General features: G+C 39.4%; 1 long non-coding RNA gene across 1 annotated transcript in view; it reads right to left on the reverse strand.

Moving 5' to 3' along the window:
- Nucleotides 1–17,566, reverse strand: part of LOC120865256 — a 106,926-nt gene that overhangs the window by 11,552 nt on the left and 77,808 nt on the right. The gene's annotated exons all lie outside the window — the stretch shown is intronic.

The raw sequence follows: 17,566 nt of genomic DNA on the forward strand, positions 1-17,566 counted from the left end.
GTGCTAAGTTGCTTCCGACTCTGCGACCCTATGAACTATGGCCCGCCGGGCCCCTCTGTCCATGGGCTTCTCCAGGCAGGAATACTGGAGTGGGTTGCCATGCCCTCCTCCAGGGGATCTTCCTGACCCAGGAATCGAACCTGCGTCTCCTGCATTGCAGGCGGATTCTTCATCACTGAGACGCCAGGGAAGCCCAAAAGAAGATGGGGGCTGAGGAAAAGGAGAGGTGAAAAGCGAGGAGTGAGAGAGACTTCAGCAAATTCTGCTCTCTTCAACTCTGTCTCAAATTTATAAACACTTAATGGGTAGAAAATGACATCACCAAATAAAGCTCTTCTCCAGACACTGTGTTGAGATGTGCCAAGAAATAGAATCAGAAGATAATATATATACAGCTCTTCTTTGACTTATGATGGGTTATGTCCCTATAAATATATCATGAGTTGAGAACATAACAAATTGAAATGCATTTAGCATATCCAACTGATGGAACATGGTACCTTAGCCTAGCCCACCCTAGACATGCTCAGAACACATACATTAGCCTACAGTTGGGCAACATCATTTAACACAAAGCCTATTTTATAATCAAGTGCTGAATCTCTTGAGTAATTTATTGAACCCTGCACTAAAAGTGAAAAGCAGAATGGTTGCCTGGGTGCCGAGTGGTTCTAAGTGTGTTGGCTGTCAGTCGGGGCTGACTGCGAGCTATGGCTGCCACTTCCAGCGTCCTGAGAGAGTCTTGTAATACGTATCACTGGCTCAGGAAAAGATCAAAATGAAAAATTCAAAGTACAGTTTCTACTGAATGTACATTGCTTTCATGTCATCATAACACTGAAAAATCATAAGTCGAACATAAGTCACAGACTGTCTGTATGTATATTCCAGATTCTAATTCCAAGCATCCTCTGGGGAAATCCAGTGAATTCCTTCAACAGGAATATGTCAGAATTAAAATCCTTCTTAATTAATACTCATAATGGGGGGAGCTTACTAGATGCCCTGGAAAAGGAAATGGCAATTCACTCCAGTATTCTTTCCTGGGAAATCCCATGGACAGAGGAGCCTGGTGGGCTATAGTCGATGGGGTCACAAAAATTTGGACACGACTGAGCAACTAAACAATAACAGCAGCAACTAGATGACACGTACTGTTCAAAGTATTATCAGTGTTAATGTATCAGATCCACACACTGCCTGCAGAATCAGCACCACTACCATGCCTCTTTAGCTAGCAAGCAAAGGAGACTAAGTAACTGTCTAGGGCCACAGAACCAGGAATATAGGAGCCAGGATTTGTTCTGAGAAAGTCTTGCCTCAGAGCCTGGACTTTCTACTGCCTTATGATTCTGCTTCCCGTTCACTTGTAAATCATCTATTCATTTCAATAAACACTTACTGAGCTCCCCCGCAGTCAGGCTCAGAACCTCCCCCAGCAACAACACCTGGACACAAAGGAACAGGCAGGAACAGGCGCATTCCCAGCTCTGAAGGACAATGGGTCTGATTGTTGAGACTTCACAATGAATGGGAACTGCACAGTTATTTGTTTCCATACTCTTAAAAAGATAAACAAGATAAGCACACCTGAATTTACATTTCTAATAAGCTCTCAGACACTATCAGTGCTGATGGTCTGGGGAGGTGGGGGCACGTTTAAGGACTACTGGTTTTGAGATGGTAGTGTATGAAGAGAATAGAAGCAGAGACTTAGATTGTCAGTGAGAGGTTTCCAGGTGAAGAGGCAGACGGAGACAATTTCCACAGACCTGGAGGCAATAGGCAGATGCCACTTGGGGAAATGGATGTGATGGGCAGAACCAGGAGTGTAAAGCTGGTGAGAGAAAGGAGGTGATGCTTCAGAAGCCCTTCAGGGGCCAGGTAAACATAACAGAGCTCTTACGTCATCCAGGAGAGGGCCATGCCCCACTAATGATCCCACTGAGGTACCGCAAAGGGTTTGTTGTTTCCAAAAGGTGCAGGTATCTCTTGATATGAAGGCAAGTCAAATTTCCAGTCACTTAGCTGTCCTTCCTCCATCTTCTCTTGGAGAGAAACTGCCCCAGGCTGGACTGACCTCATGTTTCTGTTGCTGCCCGAGAAAAACATGCACAGGTGAATGATGGGGCTTTGTCCACAATAAGACCCAGCTCTTTACAGAGATCACAAAGGTGACTACTTCTGCAGATGCTTTTGAGAGGAACTGGAAGGTCCACTGGCTGCTTAAGAGGTTCCAAATCCTACCATCTTGGCATTCTCACTAATGTATCCAATCACCATGTGACTCCTATTAACACGCACGTGTATTACTATATGCAGGAAAGGTTATCTGTTAACTATCAAATTCTCATGAATGCAGGTGTGCAGAGAGGGGTTTATCAGGGTATCTACTTATCCATGGCTGGGTTAGGGGAGCAGAGAGGTATATATCTCAGCCCCTGACAGATGTCTCCATCAGCACAGAGGTCACTGTTCTTTATGCTCCCCAGACTGACAGACACACGCACACACAGATATGTCCAGCATCGCTCAGATGTACACATGTTCAGTTTGATATTCACTGTCTCTGGAATTGCTGTATGGTCCCAATCACAAACAGACAACACAATTTTAGGAGGCACATCTTAGGGGTAGACGGAGAAGGCAATGGCAATCCACTCCAGTACTCTTGCCTGGAAACTCCCATGGACGGAGGAGCCTGGTAGGCTGCAGTCCATGGGGTCGCAAAGAGTCGGACACGACTGAAGCGACTTAGCAGCAGCAGCAGCTTAAGGGTAGAATGTGAGTTGGGTACCTCAGTGTGTGGTCATTACGAATAAGTGAAATATAGCATAAAGAAGAGAGAGGAGTGGAGACCACTCAAACTGGATGGGGGAGAAGGGGTCAGAGAAGGAAATGGATGGGTAGCACTGGGGCACTGAATGTTAGCTCCTTCCTCCCAGGCTCGTGGCCTAAGACTCCATTGAGGAGACATGGTTGTGGTCCAGCAGAGGCATGATGGTACTAACCCACTCTCTGAATAAGATAGCATTTTGGCCTGGAATGGTAGAGTAGCACAAATCTTTCAAGGTGTAAACTGAGAAAAACAAACAAAAGAACCCCCAAATACCAAGAAATAATAACAACAGCAGAAATTCTACATTGTTTAAGCTCTGAAACATAAATCACAGTTTGAATTTTCTTTTCTCCTGCCAAGAAGTACACTTCATTGAGGAACTTAAGTCATCTGGTTGTTATTTTGAGATGACACAGGTGGGGTGGTGGCATGAGGTGGTGGTACGGATAATGAGGTCTAATCCTCCCCACCATTGCAAACCGTGCTACTACAAACAGTGATACCACACTTCTGGAAATTTGACTTGCCTTCATGTCAAGTGACTCTGGGCTTCCCTGGTGGCTCAGCAGTAAAAGAATCAGCCTGCCCATGCAGGAAACATGGCTTCAGCCTCATTAGGAAAGACCCCACGTGCTACAGAGCGACTCAGCCCATGCGCCACAACTATCGAACCTGGGCGCTAGAGCCCTTGAGCCACAACCACAGAGTTCACGTGCTACGAACTACCGTCGTGTGCCCTACAACCCATGCTCCTTCACAACAGAAGCCACTGCAATGAGAAATCCTGTGCATAGCAATGAAGAGTAGCCCCGGTTGCAGCAGCTAGAGAACAGCCTGCATGGCAATGAAGACCCAGCACAGCCAAAAATAAATACATGAAATGACAAATTAAAAATTTTTAATAGAGACTTTCTTTTAGATATGTGGTTAGCAAGACACAGTGAACTTAAAAAAAAAAAACAAAACCCTCATCAGTTCTTGATCAGCAGGACTGTTAATGTTTTCTGTCTTTCAAAATCTGATATATGTCAGGTACCCAGCTTGTTAACTGCTGGTTTGGTCAACATTAGTTCCTGCTTCAGATGACTGCCCCATTTATCTTAGCTTAATACATTACCATGCCAACAGAGGATGGTCTATAGGTATTCTTTCATTATGCTCGATAGCATTTTGAAGCAGGCTTCAATTTAAAGTGACACACAAATCTAACTTTCTTCACCCTTTAATTTGATTCACTGGTAACACAATTTGGGCATAACAGACAATGTACTGTCTATTAACAATTTTATAGTGAATTACTGTTAGAGTCTGTCATCTTAGTATTTATTTAACTGAGCTGCATGTGATCTAGTTGAACATTTCATGTGTTTGTATTTTGCCTTCTGGCAACCTGTGTAGAAAGCACATTCAGCATGGCATATGAAATATGCATGCACTCTCCCTTGAAAATATTTATAAATGTAAGAGGTTAATAGTGAAACACTTAAACAAGGATGACACAATGGATTCTACTCCCATGTGCATAGTTATTATTGAATTTTTAAACTCATTAAAGGAAAAAGTCTGGAGGAGGGGCTTTAAGAACTAGAGGCGCTGCATCAGCTTTTGTGTTTCTGAAGCTCTTGCTGGGGCTAAGAGATGGGGAGAATTTTCAGGTAGCCACTAGACCATAGAAAACCACAAAAAATTCGTTGACCTTCTTGTGAATGGGGTAGGAACATTTTTTTCTTATTTGTTGCTTATAGAAAATGATAAAAAGGACCTTGGAGAAAATTCAGATTTGTCTGTAAGCACTATCAACTCAATCACGATAGCACTTAAATAGATCTGAAAAATAACTGTATATACACATACATACACCTGTATATGGACACATACATCCATGAAATAATACAAGGTGTATACGTCTATGTGTGTACAAATGCATGTGTACATACAAATATATGTATGTGTGTATGTACGTACATTCATATATGTACTTGTATGTATACACTGACTGTGTGAGGAAAAGCAATATCTCACCTTTCATGTTCTCAAACTTAGTTTTCAGCCATCCTTCTCAACTCATTCCTTATTTGTCCTTCAGACAGTCTTGGATTATTGCCTTGGTTATGTTCCTTTAAACTTTTTAGTTGACTTTATTTAGCAAGGTGCTTCATTCCTAGAGTCTTAGTCAGGATCACTGTTATCAAAAGTGATAGAGGCTTTCCAGTTACCCCAGACAACAGATTTCTTGCTGTTTTGCTTTGGTTGCTGTTCCTTTGTTTAACTTAGTTTGAAATAGGTCACAGGTCAGGCAATGGTAGATCCAGGGGCTCAACGATATTTTCAGGGCTCTGGCTATGTAGCCATGTCTGGATTCATTCCCTGCTGAATGACTGTATCATTCGCAGATAAGTTCTCTTCCCAGTACTGAGAGATAGTATTAGAATCCCTAGACCTTTATACTAATGGCTCATCATTGGAAAAAACAGGGACATTCTTTCACTGTTAAGAGTTAGAATCTCAGGGAGATTTCTAAATGGCCCTACCTGGTTCACACTGCCAATCCCTGGACTAATCACTGTATTTGTTTACATTCCAGGTCTAGCTGGAGAGCACAGCTTAGGACCAGGGGACTAAAAGTGGAATTTCAGTATAAACAGCCCCATCAGAACTACATGTGATGTTGTGTGCTGGGGCTTGGGGTTGTGAGTGGGAAGAGTAGCTTTCATCAGTTCAGTTCAGTCGCTCAGTCGTGTCTGACTCTTTGCGACCCCATGAATCATAGCACGCCAGGCCTCCCTGTCCATCACCAACTCCCGGAGTTCACTCAGACTCACGTTTATCGAGTCCGTGATGCCATCCAGCCATCTCATCCTCTGTCGTCCCCTTCTCCTCCTGCCCCCAATCCCTCCCAGCATCAGAGTCTTTTCCAATGAGTCAACTCTTCGCATGAGGTGGCCAAAGTACTGGAGTTTCAGCTTTAGCATCATTCCTTCCAAAGAAATCCCAGGGCTGATCTCCTTCAGAATGGACTGGGTGGATCTCCTTGCAGTCCAAGGGACTCTCAAGAGTCTTCTCCAACACCACAGTTCAAAAGCATCAATTCTTTGGCGCTCAGCCTAGCTTTCATAGGAAAGGGGAATTTGAATTCTCCTTACCCACCCAGGTGCCTTGACTCAGGATCACCTCATATGGTCATCTCTCCTTATTTCACCATGACTCTGCAGTTCTTTACCCTCCACCCAGGTCTCAATTTCTTTTCCTTTTTTTTCCTCTAAGTAGTCTTTAATTTATAGCTGACGTTGCCCAGGATTTGCCAGGGAAGTCAGGAGTCAACAGGAGCCCAAGAGATAAAACACTCCCATGGCCAATAAGCCTCAAAATAAGCAGTAAAAATGGGCAGATGGTCTCCATTCAAGAGTCTTGGAAAAGCAGCCAGACGTTCTGTGCTCACTTAATAGACATCAAACAAATCACACGCAACCACAAAATAGCTTCTGCTCATGACCACTGGCTGAATCACTGGAAGAAGAAAAACACAGTCTCAGTCATGTTTCCTAGGTCAGTTCCTCTTTCCGTCTTCAAGCTGTCTTGCCAGTGAATCAAAGCTTTCCCTACAATGACTTGTGGTATAGTACATGGTGCCAAAATTCTAGAATAAGGTAGATGTGTGACACTGAGAGCAAATTCCCTAATTTCTGTTAACTTGGCTTACCCTTTATCTGTAGTATGGGAATAAGAATATTCTTAATATTCTTTCATGGGACAGTTGTGAAGCTTCAATCATTTAACCTCTTTAAGCTTCCATTTCATGATCTGTCCAATAGGCATATGTATAGTTATATTTTGCTCATAGGATACATTGCTGCTGCTGCTGCAAAGTCACTTCAGTCATGTCCAACTCTGTGTGACCCCATAGACGGCAGCCCACCAGGCTCCCCAATCCCTGGGATTCTCTAGGCAAGAACACTGGAGTGGGTTGCCATTTCCTTCTCCAATGCATGAAAGTGAAAAGTGAAAGGGAAGTCACTCTGTCGTGTCCAACTCCTAGCGACCCCATGGACCGCAGCCCACCAGGCTCCTCTGTCCATGGGATTTGCCAGGCAAGAGTACTGGAGTAGGGTGCCATTGCCTTCTCTATAGGATACATTAGAGTTGCCTATTTTATATCCTTCCTGCTCTTTTTCCTTAGTGACAATAATTCCAGTTTTGGTAGGGATGCAAACATGCCCTGATTTTTAAAAGACCCAGCTTTTCTTGAATATAGGAGGGGTAGGTGAGATCTACCCCTCATCTACCACTGGATGGAAGATGGTGGAAATGGTTAAGAGTTATGTACAGGAATCCTTTTGAAGGAGGCCGATGAGAGCTACACTCTTTTCCCCTTTTCCTCCCTTCAATTGCAGTTAGGATGCAATGCCTTTAATTTCAGCAGCTATCTTGGACTCATGAGGAAAAAATAAAGAGAATTGCTGAGACTTTGGATCTGAAATCCTTGACTTGCCGAGACAATGCCAACAAACTCTTACTTCTAGATTTCTTGTTAATGAGGAAAAAAAAAAAAAAACAACCAAATTCTTTTGCATTTAGTCCTCTGTAGACAGGGCTCTTGTTTCTTGCAGCCAAATACAATATGCAATTACACGAGTTTTGTTAAAAATTCAAAAAAGTAATCTGTATAAAGCACTCACTGCAAAAATCTGCAATATTGAACCTAAGAGACTTTGGTGCTGTTGTTTTTGTTCTTACTAGAAAACGTGAATGGAACATTTTCTCCCGTGTCAGAAGTGCCACCTGGCTGACAACAAATGTACAGATTGATTTATAAGACGTGCTTGATTTCAGGAATGTCAGGGGTGCACATTTTCTATCTTAGAATCAATGAAATAAAATAATAACAATAGCTACCATTTATAGAGCAATTCTTATTCATAAAGGTAACAGTGCTGACACATTGCCAGTTACAAGTATTGTTTCCTTTCCTCCATTCTTGTCCCTTCTTCTAATGGAAGGGTGTGTCTGTGAAGGAGAAAGCAGCCTCCTTCAATAATATGTAAATGATCATAATTTCCAGGTGCACTCAGGAGGTAGCCACAGTGAACAGTACCTTCTCACTATAAGTAAACCTCAACATGGATTCTGGGGGGAAAAATGAGATTTGTAGCAAACTGTCTTTTACAGGGGACCTGACAAGGCTGGTCCCTAATTCCAGTTGGCTCTTCAGAGCAGGTCTGATTAATGGGCTGGAATTAGTACTATTGGGACAGACCAGTTCATTGAAATATTCAAAGTCTCCTATCAATGTCACCCTCCACCCAGTCCTGGTGGGGAGGCAGCCTCCAACAGCAGCGTTTCCATGACAATGCAGTACATTTAGTCAGCAGCACCTCCTGAGTAAACAGTAATCCTTCAGAAAAACAAGAAGGTCATTACAGCAACTTGTCAAATCAATGCAGAGGGTGTCGAGGCCGATTAAGGCATCTTCTCTTGCAGCTGACACAGTGTCAATAGTACTGGGCCACTACTGCTCGGGCAGATGATTGAAGTGAAGTGCCCATCAGTCAGGGCGTTGAGGTGGACTAACGATTCCCCACGCTGCCTATTAGAGCTACATGACAACTCAATCCTGTTTGCTGGCAAAGAGAGAGAGGGAGAGAGAGAAAGGGAGAGAGGGAGAGAAGGGGAAAAAATAGTGACCTTGTTGCTTTGTTTGAAGCTGAATTAAATTGACAAGAGCAGCTAATCTTTACCTAGGGCGATTAACAGAATTAAGGGCCATAACAAAGGCATCCAAGGTTTTAACATCAATGCAGGGGCTCAGGGATGTTTATGATGGAGGAATCTCTCCTTTGGTATTCAGGTATGATCCAGATATGTATTCTGGGCCAAACCTTGTCCAAATGAAGCGTGGGTAATCCCATTAACACCCTGCCAAAGCAACATGTAAGGACACAAGGCATTCACTGAACATGCCTCTCTCTGCATCAGCCAGGAAGCCTACTCTCTCCAGTGGCTCTAGCTGATTATTTTAGACTTATAAATCAGGGTTGAAGAAAGCCATAAATACACAGAGGTTTTTTTTTTTTTTTTTTCCAAAATATATTTCCCCGGAGAAACATTTTGCCTTATTTTAAATCTTCTAAGACTATGATTCCACAGCAATTCTTTCTCGAAACCATCCAATGGTTTAGCAAAATAAGAGAAGTGCCTCATGACAGAACAGAACTCCTGAGGAAGGAAATGAGTAGTGTGAGATATTCTTGGATAGAAATTATTATTTTTTCCTCACTTACTGGAACATTCTCTTCTTGATGCAATTAAAGTCATGGGATCTAGTGTGAACAAATTAGAATGAATTAAAACAGTGATATCAAAGATAAAAATTATAGATACATGCATATATGTGTGTATATATACACACATATAACTACACTTAACGTTTGTTAAGTATACTCTTCAGTAACCAAAAGCAAGGATCATCAATTTTTTTCTTTTTTTGCAGAGGGCCAGAGAACAAACCTGAATGTAGATTTACTCTGCATCTGAATGCAGAGTTCCAAAGAATAAGAAGGAGAGATAAAAAAGCCTTCCTCAGTGATCAATGTAAAGAAATAGAGGAAAACAATAGAATGGGAAAGACTAGAGATCTCTTCAAGAAAATTAGAGATACCAAGGGAACATTTCATGCAAAGATGGACACAATAAATGACAGAAATGGTATGGACCTAATGGAAGCTGAAGATATAAAGAGGTGGCAAGAATACACAGAACTATACAAAAAAGATCTTCATGACCCAGATAGCCACAATGGTGTAATCATTCATCTAGAGGCAGACATCCTGGAGTGTGAAGTCAAGTGAGCCTTAGGAAGAATTACTACAAATAAAGCTAGTGGGGGTGATGGAATTCCAGCCGAGCTATTTCAAATCCTAAAAGATGATGCAGTTTTGGAAAACTCAGCAGTGGCCACAAGACTGGAAAAGGTCAGTTAGTTTTCATTCCAATACCAAAGAAGGGCAATGCCAAAGAATGTTCAAACTACTGCACAATTGCACTCATCTCACATGCTGGCAAACTAATGCTCAAAATTCTCCAAGCCAGGCTTCAACAGTACATGAACTGTGAAATTCTGGATGTTCAAGCTGGATTTAGAAAAGGCAGAGGAACCAGAGATCAAATTGCCAACATCTGTTGGATCATCCAGAAAGCAAAAGAGTTGCTTTACCACGTCAAAACCTTTGACTGTATGGATCACAACAAAATGTGGACAATTCTTAGAGAACGGAATACCTGACCACCTTACCTGCCTCCTAGAAATCTGTATGCAGGTCAAGAAGCAACAGTTAGAGCTGCACATGGAACAACAGACTGGCTCCAAATAGGAAAAGGAGTACGTCAAGGCTGTATATTGTCACCCTGCTTATTTAACTTATATGCAGAGTACATCTTTGAGAAATGCCAGGTTGGATGAAGCACAAGCTGGAATCAAGATTGCTGGGAGAAATATCAATAACCTCAGATATGCAGATGACACCACCCTTATGGTAGAAAGCGAAGAAGAACTAAAGAGCCTCCTGATGAAAGTGAAAGAGGAGAGCGAAAAAGGTGGCTTAAAGCTCAACATTCAGAAAACTAAGATCATGGTGTCTGGTCCGATCGAGTTATGGCAAATAGATGGGCAAACAATGGAAACAGTGAAAGACTTTATTTTCTTGCGCTCCAGAATCACTGTGGAGGGTGACTGCAGTCGTGAAATTTAAAGATGCTTGCTTCTTAGAAGAAAAGCTATGACCAACCTAGACAGCATATTAAAAAGCAGAAACATTACTTTGCCAACAAAGGCCCATCTAGTCAAAACTATGGTTTTTTCAGTGGTCACGTATGGATGTGAGAGTTGGACTATAAAGAAAGCTGAGCACCAAAGAAAGCTCCCATGCTGCTATGAAGACCCCATGTACCGCAACTAAGACCTGATGCAGCCAAATAAATAAATAATAATAAATAAAACTGCATAAAAAGTTGAGTGGTCAATAATATCAAGGGCTTTAGGAAAGGTCCACCTAGATAAGAAATAAAGACAGCCTTTGCATTGGTCAATAAGAGTACTGGTGATAAGTTTCAATAGAGTGATGAGGGCAGGACCCACATGCTAAGAGAGTGCAAAGGAAAGTCATGAAGTAGAGACTCTTCCAAGAAGTTTGGTGAAAAGAAAGATATTTTATAGTAAACTTAGGGAAAGGCATGGCCTACAGAATACAAACATCCCACAAGATTTTTATGATGATTAAATTAAACAACAAAGTGCTTAACCCACTGGACATACAGTACTCAGTAAAAGCTATCTATCATTATTATTACCACAGCTACTAACAATACTACAGTTTTGTGGATGATAATCACTGAGTTGGGGAAATAGGAAGACCACATGCTTTATGGGTTTGGCAATTGTGTCGATTAAATGAAAATTTTCACATGTGACCTAAAGTGGTAAAAAAAGTATTTATTTGAAATTAGGACATTATAATAGACATGATGGGCAAGGTAGATATACAGGTAACAAGTTTTTAAGACAGTACTCTGTTTTGTTGTCATGGTTGCTGCTAAATTGAGGTTTGATGACAAGTCTATTTGTAACTGGTTTTAAGACTTGGAGCCATTCTAAACTTGTTTGATGAAATCTGCCTTTATATTTACATTACATTTCTATGCAACTTATCAGTTTATATTACTGACCTACTCAATCATATTCAATAAAATGCTGCCAGAGGGGAGAGTAAGAGTGAGAGTGAGAGAATCCATCCCCCCTTGCAAAAAAAAAAAAAAGTCTGAATCAGAGAAAGCATCAGAGAAAAGTCAGAAATGATAGCTTTCATTACTGGTCTTGAGTCCTGCTGGGCATGCGTCTATATCCTATAACTTTAGCATCTGTGGCAGAAATCATTATTACAGATGTTCTTCTGTTTGGAAGGAATGGAATCTAGAAAAGATCCAAAATGCACATTTCTGAGAGGGGCCTGGTACACTTAGTGAAGAGGGAAAAACATCCTACAACCCACCTTAGGGACAATCATGCAGAAGTCTAGTTATTTCTACAGAGAAGAATCAGCCACCAAAACAACGAAGGCTCCATAGTCTGGGAAGAAAGGCTTAATGGAACACTTGCTTTCAAATAACTACTTTATTGTCAGTTCTTGTCACTGATGAGCTGTATAGTTTTGGGTATACTACCCATAGAGCCTCAGTATTTTTTAATCTTTGATTATAAAACTGGTCTGCTGTTCTACAGTGACACTTTGAGAACTTCAGGAGAGTTGAAAATAACAGCAGCTCGCTAGGTCTACACTTTGCATATATCCTATAAAAATAAGGAAGAACAATCAGAGGAACAAACGAAGCTACATAAACCCTGCAATCTCAGCATAACTAAAACACAGAGGATTATCAAACTTTACAATAACTGGAGAAATAAAACTCATCAAATCTTGGTGATATCTCACTCATACTCCTACCAAAAGCTGACAAGTTTGAAAAAAACTATAAGAAAATGAGGAGGTGGAAGGTAAAGGTACCCAAAGATTTCTCAAAACCACGGCCAAAAAGAGAAAGTTGACCTTAAGTGTGAAAGTACTTTAAAAATGTCTATTGACAAATATAATTATTGACGACAAGAAAGATGCTTAAAAGTACACATGATTTCAAATGGCAGCTTTTGAAAGGCATGGCTTCAGGGAGAGGAACAGCAAAAGGACAGGGAGATGATTCCCTTGACAAATAGAAAAGGAGAAAAGAAACAAATTGGAAAAGTTTAGAGTTTTGGAAGGGAACAAGCAAAACGAAAAGACTAACAAAAAATAAAAGACACGGACCATATTCCTCATCCATCTCCCTCCCTCCCATTCTCTCTCTCTCTCTCTCTCTCTCTCTCACACACACACACACACACACACACTCCACTAAAGAAATGGACTTCAAAATTGGCAGAAGAGGGCAGCATTGAATTAGAAATCTAAATATGATCAACTCTTTAAAAAATCCATGGGAAACAAGAATCTATTAAAAATTATAATACGGATCAGAAAGGAAGAGTCAACTCAATCAAGCCAGTATAAACTCTCCCTCAAAAAATAATCATAAAGTAGAAATAACTTGCAAGACAACATTGAAGAGTTAATGACATATAAATGAGCAAGCCTTTGGAAATATGAAAAATCACCTTGAATCAGAAATCCAAAAGGCAGAAACAAAAATATAAGAAAAAAAAGAAAGGATAGTTCATCAAACCAATGAAATAAAATGATTAAAATAAGCAAAGTTGTTTCAGAAATTAAGTCTAAATTGCAAGATTCTCAGGGAAAAATAGATTCAAATGAAAATTTAATAAATGGTATGGAATAAAGGTAGGAAATATCCAAGATAATGGAAATAAAATACATCAAGAAGGGAGAAAGACAGAAAAAAAACTGTTAGTAATGGGAAACAGGCAATGAAGAAATAACACACATATAATTGGATGGCCAGAACAAGAAAACCAAAGTAATTTAGTGTACCTAATATTTTAAACCTGTAATTCAATACTATTTCCAGAAACAAAAGAAAACTTAAATCTACATATTGAAAGGATGCATAAAATCATTGGCAAAGTAAACATGGATGATCAACACTGAGATAATAATATAAAACTATTATACTTCAAAGATAAAAGAAAAATCCTTATGGTTTCAAGAATACACACACACATCTTACACTGATAACACAGACACACATCACACACTGATAACACAAACTACTTGTGGGTCATCAAAAAATTGATCTCATATTAAGTTACAAAGAAAATAGTAATATGTTTCATAAAATAGAAAGATAACTTACTGTCTGATTACTATGCAAAAAACCAACAAGCATTTAGCTATCACCGAGAAAATTAAAAATTCCAAACTCCCTTCCACCTGTAACTGAAAACTACCTCATGTAAAAGGAAAGTACACATTGAAAGTACAGAATCTAAAAAATTAACGATAACGAAAACACTGATTATAAGAATCCACAGATACACTTAAAGCAATGATTTTCAGAAACTGAATAGCCAAAAATATTCTCATAAATAAAAATGAAACAATGAAAGTTAAAAACTTAAATTTTCAGCTCAACAAAAATATATAAACAATGTATAAGAAAACAGACTAAAAGCACAAGAGAAAATAACACAGATATAACCAGAAGTTATTAAAGTACAGAATGGCAAAAGCACAGAGAGAAATCACTCTTGCACAGGGGCATGGGAAAGGCCGACAGTTGAAGCATGCTATCTCATGCCAGAGACTCCAACCTAAACACAGGTAATGCTAAAGGATTTACAGATGGAGTACATTATATATAACAATAAAACCTAAACTCAGTTCAAGACCTAAACACTTCAGTGGCTTGCCAGAAGAAATATATGCCTGTTTCTAGGCAAAAATATTATTTACCTCAGCCTCAACTGATCTATACACAATGTCTGCCATTCAACCAAAAATGACAAGATGCTAAAAAGCAGAAAATGCACCCACTTCTAAGAGAGAAGGCAATCAGCAGGATAATGCTCAAGGGTAAACCAGATGTTGAAAACATCAGAGAGGGAGTCAAACGTAAATATAATTAACATGCTAAAGGCTCCATTCAATTGGTAAGCAGTATTCATAAAAAATAAAAACATGGGTAATTTTGGAAGAAATAAACTATAGGAAATACCCATTCCTAGATGAATCCTCGAAAGAAAAATTGGTGCTCTTGAATAGCACTCTTGTTGGACTCATTGGTAGACTGGCACAGCTGAGGAAATAATCAGCTAAGGTGAAGGATAAGTCATCAGCAATTACCCAAATGAAACATAGGAAGAAAAAAGAATGGAAGGGCAGAGAACAAAAGAGTATCCTAGAGTTGTGAGACAATGTCAAGTCATCTGCCAGTAACAGGAAAAAGAGACCTAATATATCCAAATTCTGTGGGTTTTTTTTTTTTCCCCTGAAAAGCCCTCACAATATATATATGCTGTTTGAGCAATAAAAACATTAGGAAATGTTGCAAAGACTCAGAAGTCAACATAAAGTGGCTTCCAATGGCCAAATCTAGGAAATTTTAGGGAACAAAATGATGACAGTAATCAGTTATAACCCATAGATTAAAATAAGACTCCGTGGCTTTATCCTGATATATACTGATATTTATATAAATGTACATTTACACATTTATATGCTGATATGAACAAATAAATAAGACAGCTTTTCTTTATAGCATAATTCCAACTAAGTCATGTAGAAGAAATTGTGGAAATAGAAAGTCATCATTTGAGAAACATCACAGTAAAAATTGTTTCAGGCAAAATTGATTAGTGAATGCTAAAATTAGTGGGTGGAAGTATGATGAGAAACAGGATATTTATATTATCTCAAAATATCGCCACACAATATACTTACAAGTGGAAAAAAATAATAAGTACGGTGAAGAAACCAAGCGTAAAGTGATGTTAACATTATCAGTAATGTCACAAATCAACAAGTGCTTCCTGATATGTTTTAAAAAGAACAAAATATCAATTTTTCAGTATTTCTGCAAAAAATTAAAATCAGAAAGAAATTATGTAGAGACAGCAGACAAACTTCCACTGAGGATCAGGCTATGAAATAAACAGCCAGTGCTTCTCAACGTGCTGAGGTCATGAAAAACAAAGCAAGATTAAGGAACTGTCCCAAATTCCAGGAGATACTAAGCAAAAGCATAATAACTAAATCCAGTGTGATTCCTTGTATTGAATACTAGACCAAAAGAAATGGTATTAGTGGGAAATTGGTGATATTCAAATAAGGTCTATAGGTTAGATAACAGTAGTATGTGTGTAGTATTGTATCAGTCCTACTGAAATATAACTGTTGGGGATTCTGGGCAAAGAATATTTGAAAAGTTGTTTTGCAACTTTACTGTATGCCTAAAATTAACTTAAAATAAGTTGTTAAAATTTTTTAAGTAGAAAAAATTAATAAGTAAAGTGACAAAATACTAGGCTACTGCCAGTGGCCATACTTCTCAATGGACTTTTCAACACACAAATGTAACCAATTCCCTCCTTGTTCTAAACCTTCTGAGCCTCTGGCCTTCCTTATCTGGTCCCTGATGGCCTCATCAAACTTGGCTCTTGTTCTTCACAACAGCTATCCTAGATTTCCACCATCTCCAACTCTTCAAATGCATGGAGCTCTCTCGAGTCTATGGAAGTTCAGGAGCCTCCTCCTCCGAACCCACAAGACCAGTGCTGGACCTAGTGTATCAGATATATAGAGCATACTTTTTAACACCTCTCCTAAATGATGAAATTATTTTCAGTTGAAATTGCATAAGAATTCATAATAATTGTTATTTTCCTATTGTGTTCACTGGTTTAAAAACAATGCATAATTTTAAAAGAACAGATGCCAATTTCAAAGGTTTGTACACAATCTTTAAAGATTTCACGTAGAAATTAAAATCTCTTCTTACCTGTAATAAAATTCTTACTGTTTTTGTTTTCAATTTTGAATCAAATAAGAGGTCACTTGGCAGGAAATAACCTGTCCTGTCATCCTCCCAACCATTGTGCTTATTTGGAATCTATTGTTTAAATTCAGGAATACACTGTAGTACAGAGGGTGGAGACAACATCAGAGGAGAAGGCATCTATACTGTTCTGAACTGACCGTGGGAAGCAGTGAGTGCAGTCAGGTGTGTGTTGGGGGATGGAGGAGTTGGGGGTGCTGAGTTGACGGGATAACTGAGAGTTCTCTGAATTAACTTACAGATAGAGTGAAATATTCCTTAAGGAAAAGCATCAAAAATGTGCCAATTTCTCATTTATGTATATATTATTTAAACTAGACCGTAATATCAGCAATTTCTTAGAATTTACACCAAGAAATTATTTTGGAAAGAAGGAGAATTTTATTGCTGACATTGCCTAGAATTTATCATCACATGGAGATATTAAAAAAAGAAATCTAACTTTTAGTTGCTTTTTTTTTCCTCAATGAAAAATTTGTTTATTTATTTATTTTTTTAATTTATTTTTTATTTTACTTTACAATTCTGTATTGGTTTTGCCATACTTTGACATGAATCCACCATGGGTGTACATGCGTTCCCAAACATGAACCTCCCTCCCACCCCCCTCCCCACAAGTTGCTTTTGTTATTATCTTTAATTTCCCCACAATGCCTCCCCTCACTGGCTGCTCCTCCCTTCATCTTACCTGTGGAATGCCACTGCAGAACACCCTTTGTTTCCTTTTCTCATTACATCTGTCGCCCTGCTTTGTAATAGTTTATTGATGTATCTATATCATATAGGATATTTTGAGCTTTAGAAGGCAGAAAGGCCTTAGTTATTCATCTCTCTATCCCCAATATATAGAGGCACAATTAGATTCTTAATAACTGTTTGCTGGAAGGATGATTCAATGAATACATACATACAAGAAATGGGCCAACATCCCCACATATAGGCCCATGACAAAAGTAAAAACTTTCAGCTTTAACACTGTGCAAATTCTTAAGGCTTTACAGATGGAGCCTGTGTGGACTTCTGATACTGCGGAGGAGGCGGTCCCAGTCGAAGGCTGTGCTTTCTTGTCTGTACAGCACAAACACTGCTGGAGCATAACGTGGTGTCTGACAATGATGAGTTTATGTCCCGTCTCTGCCACTTAATGGTAACATTTGAAATGTCTATAAACTT

The sequence above is a fragment of the Oryx dammah genome, unplaced genomic scaffold (assembly GCF_014754425.2).
Source record: "Oryx dammah isolate SB20612 unplaced genomic scaffold, SCBI_Odam_1.1 HiC_scaffold_6, whole genome shotgun sequence".
Lineage (NCBI taxonomy): Eukaryota > Metazoa > Chordata > Mammalia > Artiodactyla > Bovidae > Oryx > Oryx dammah.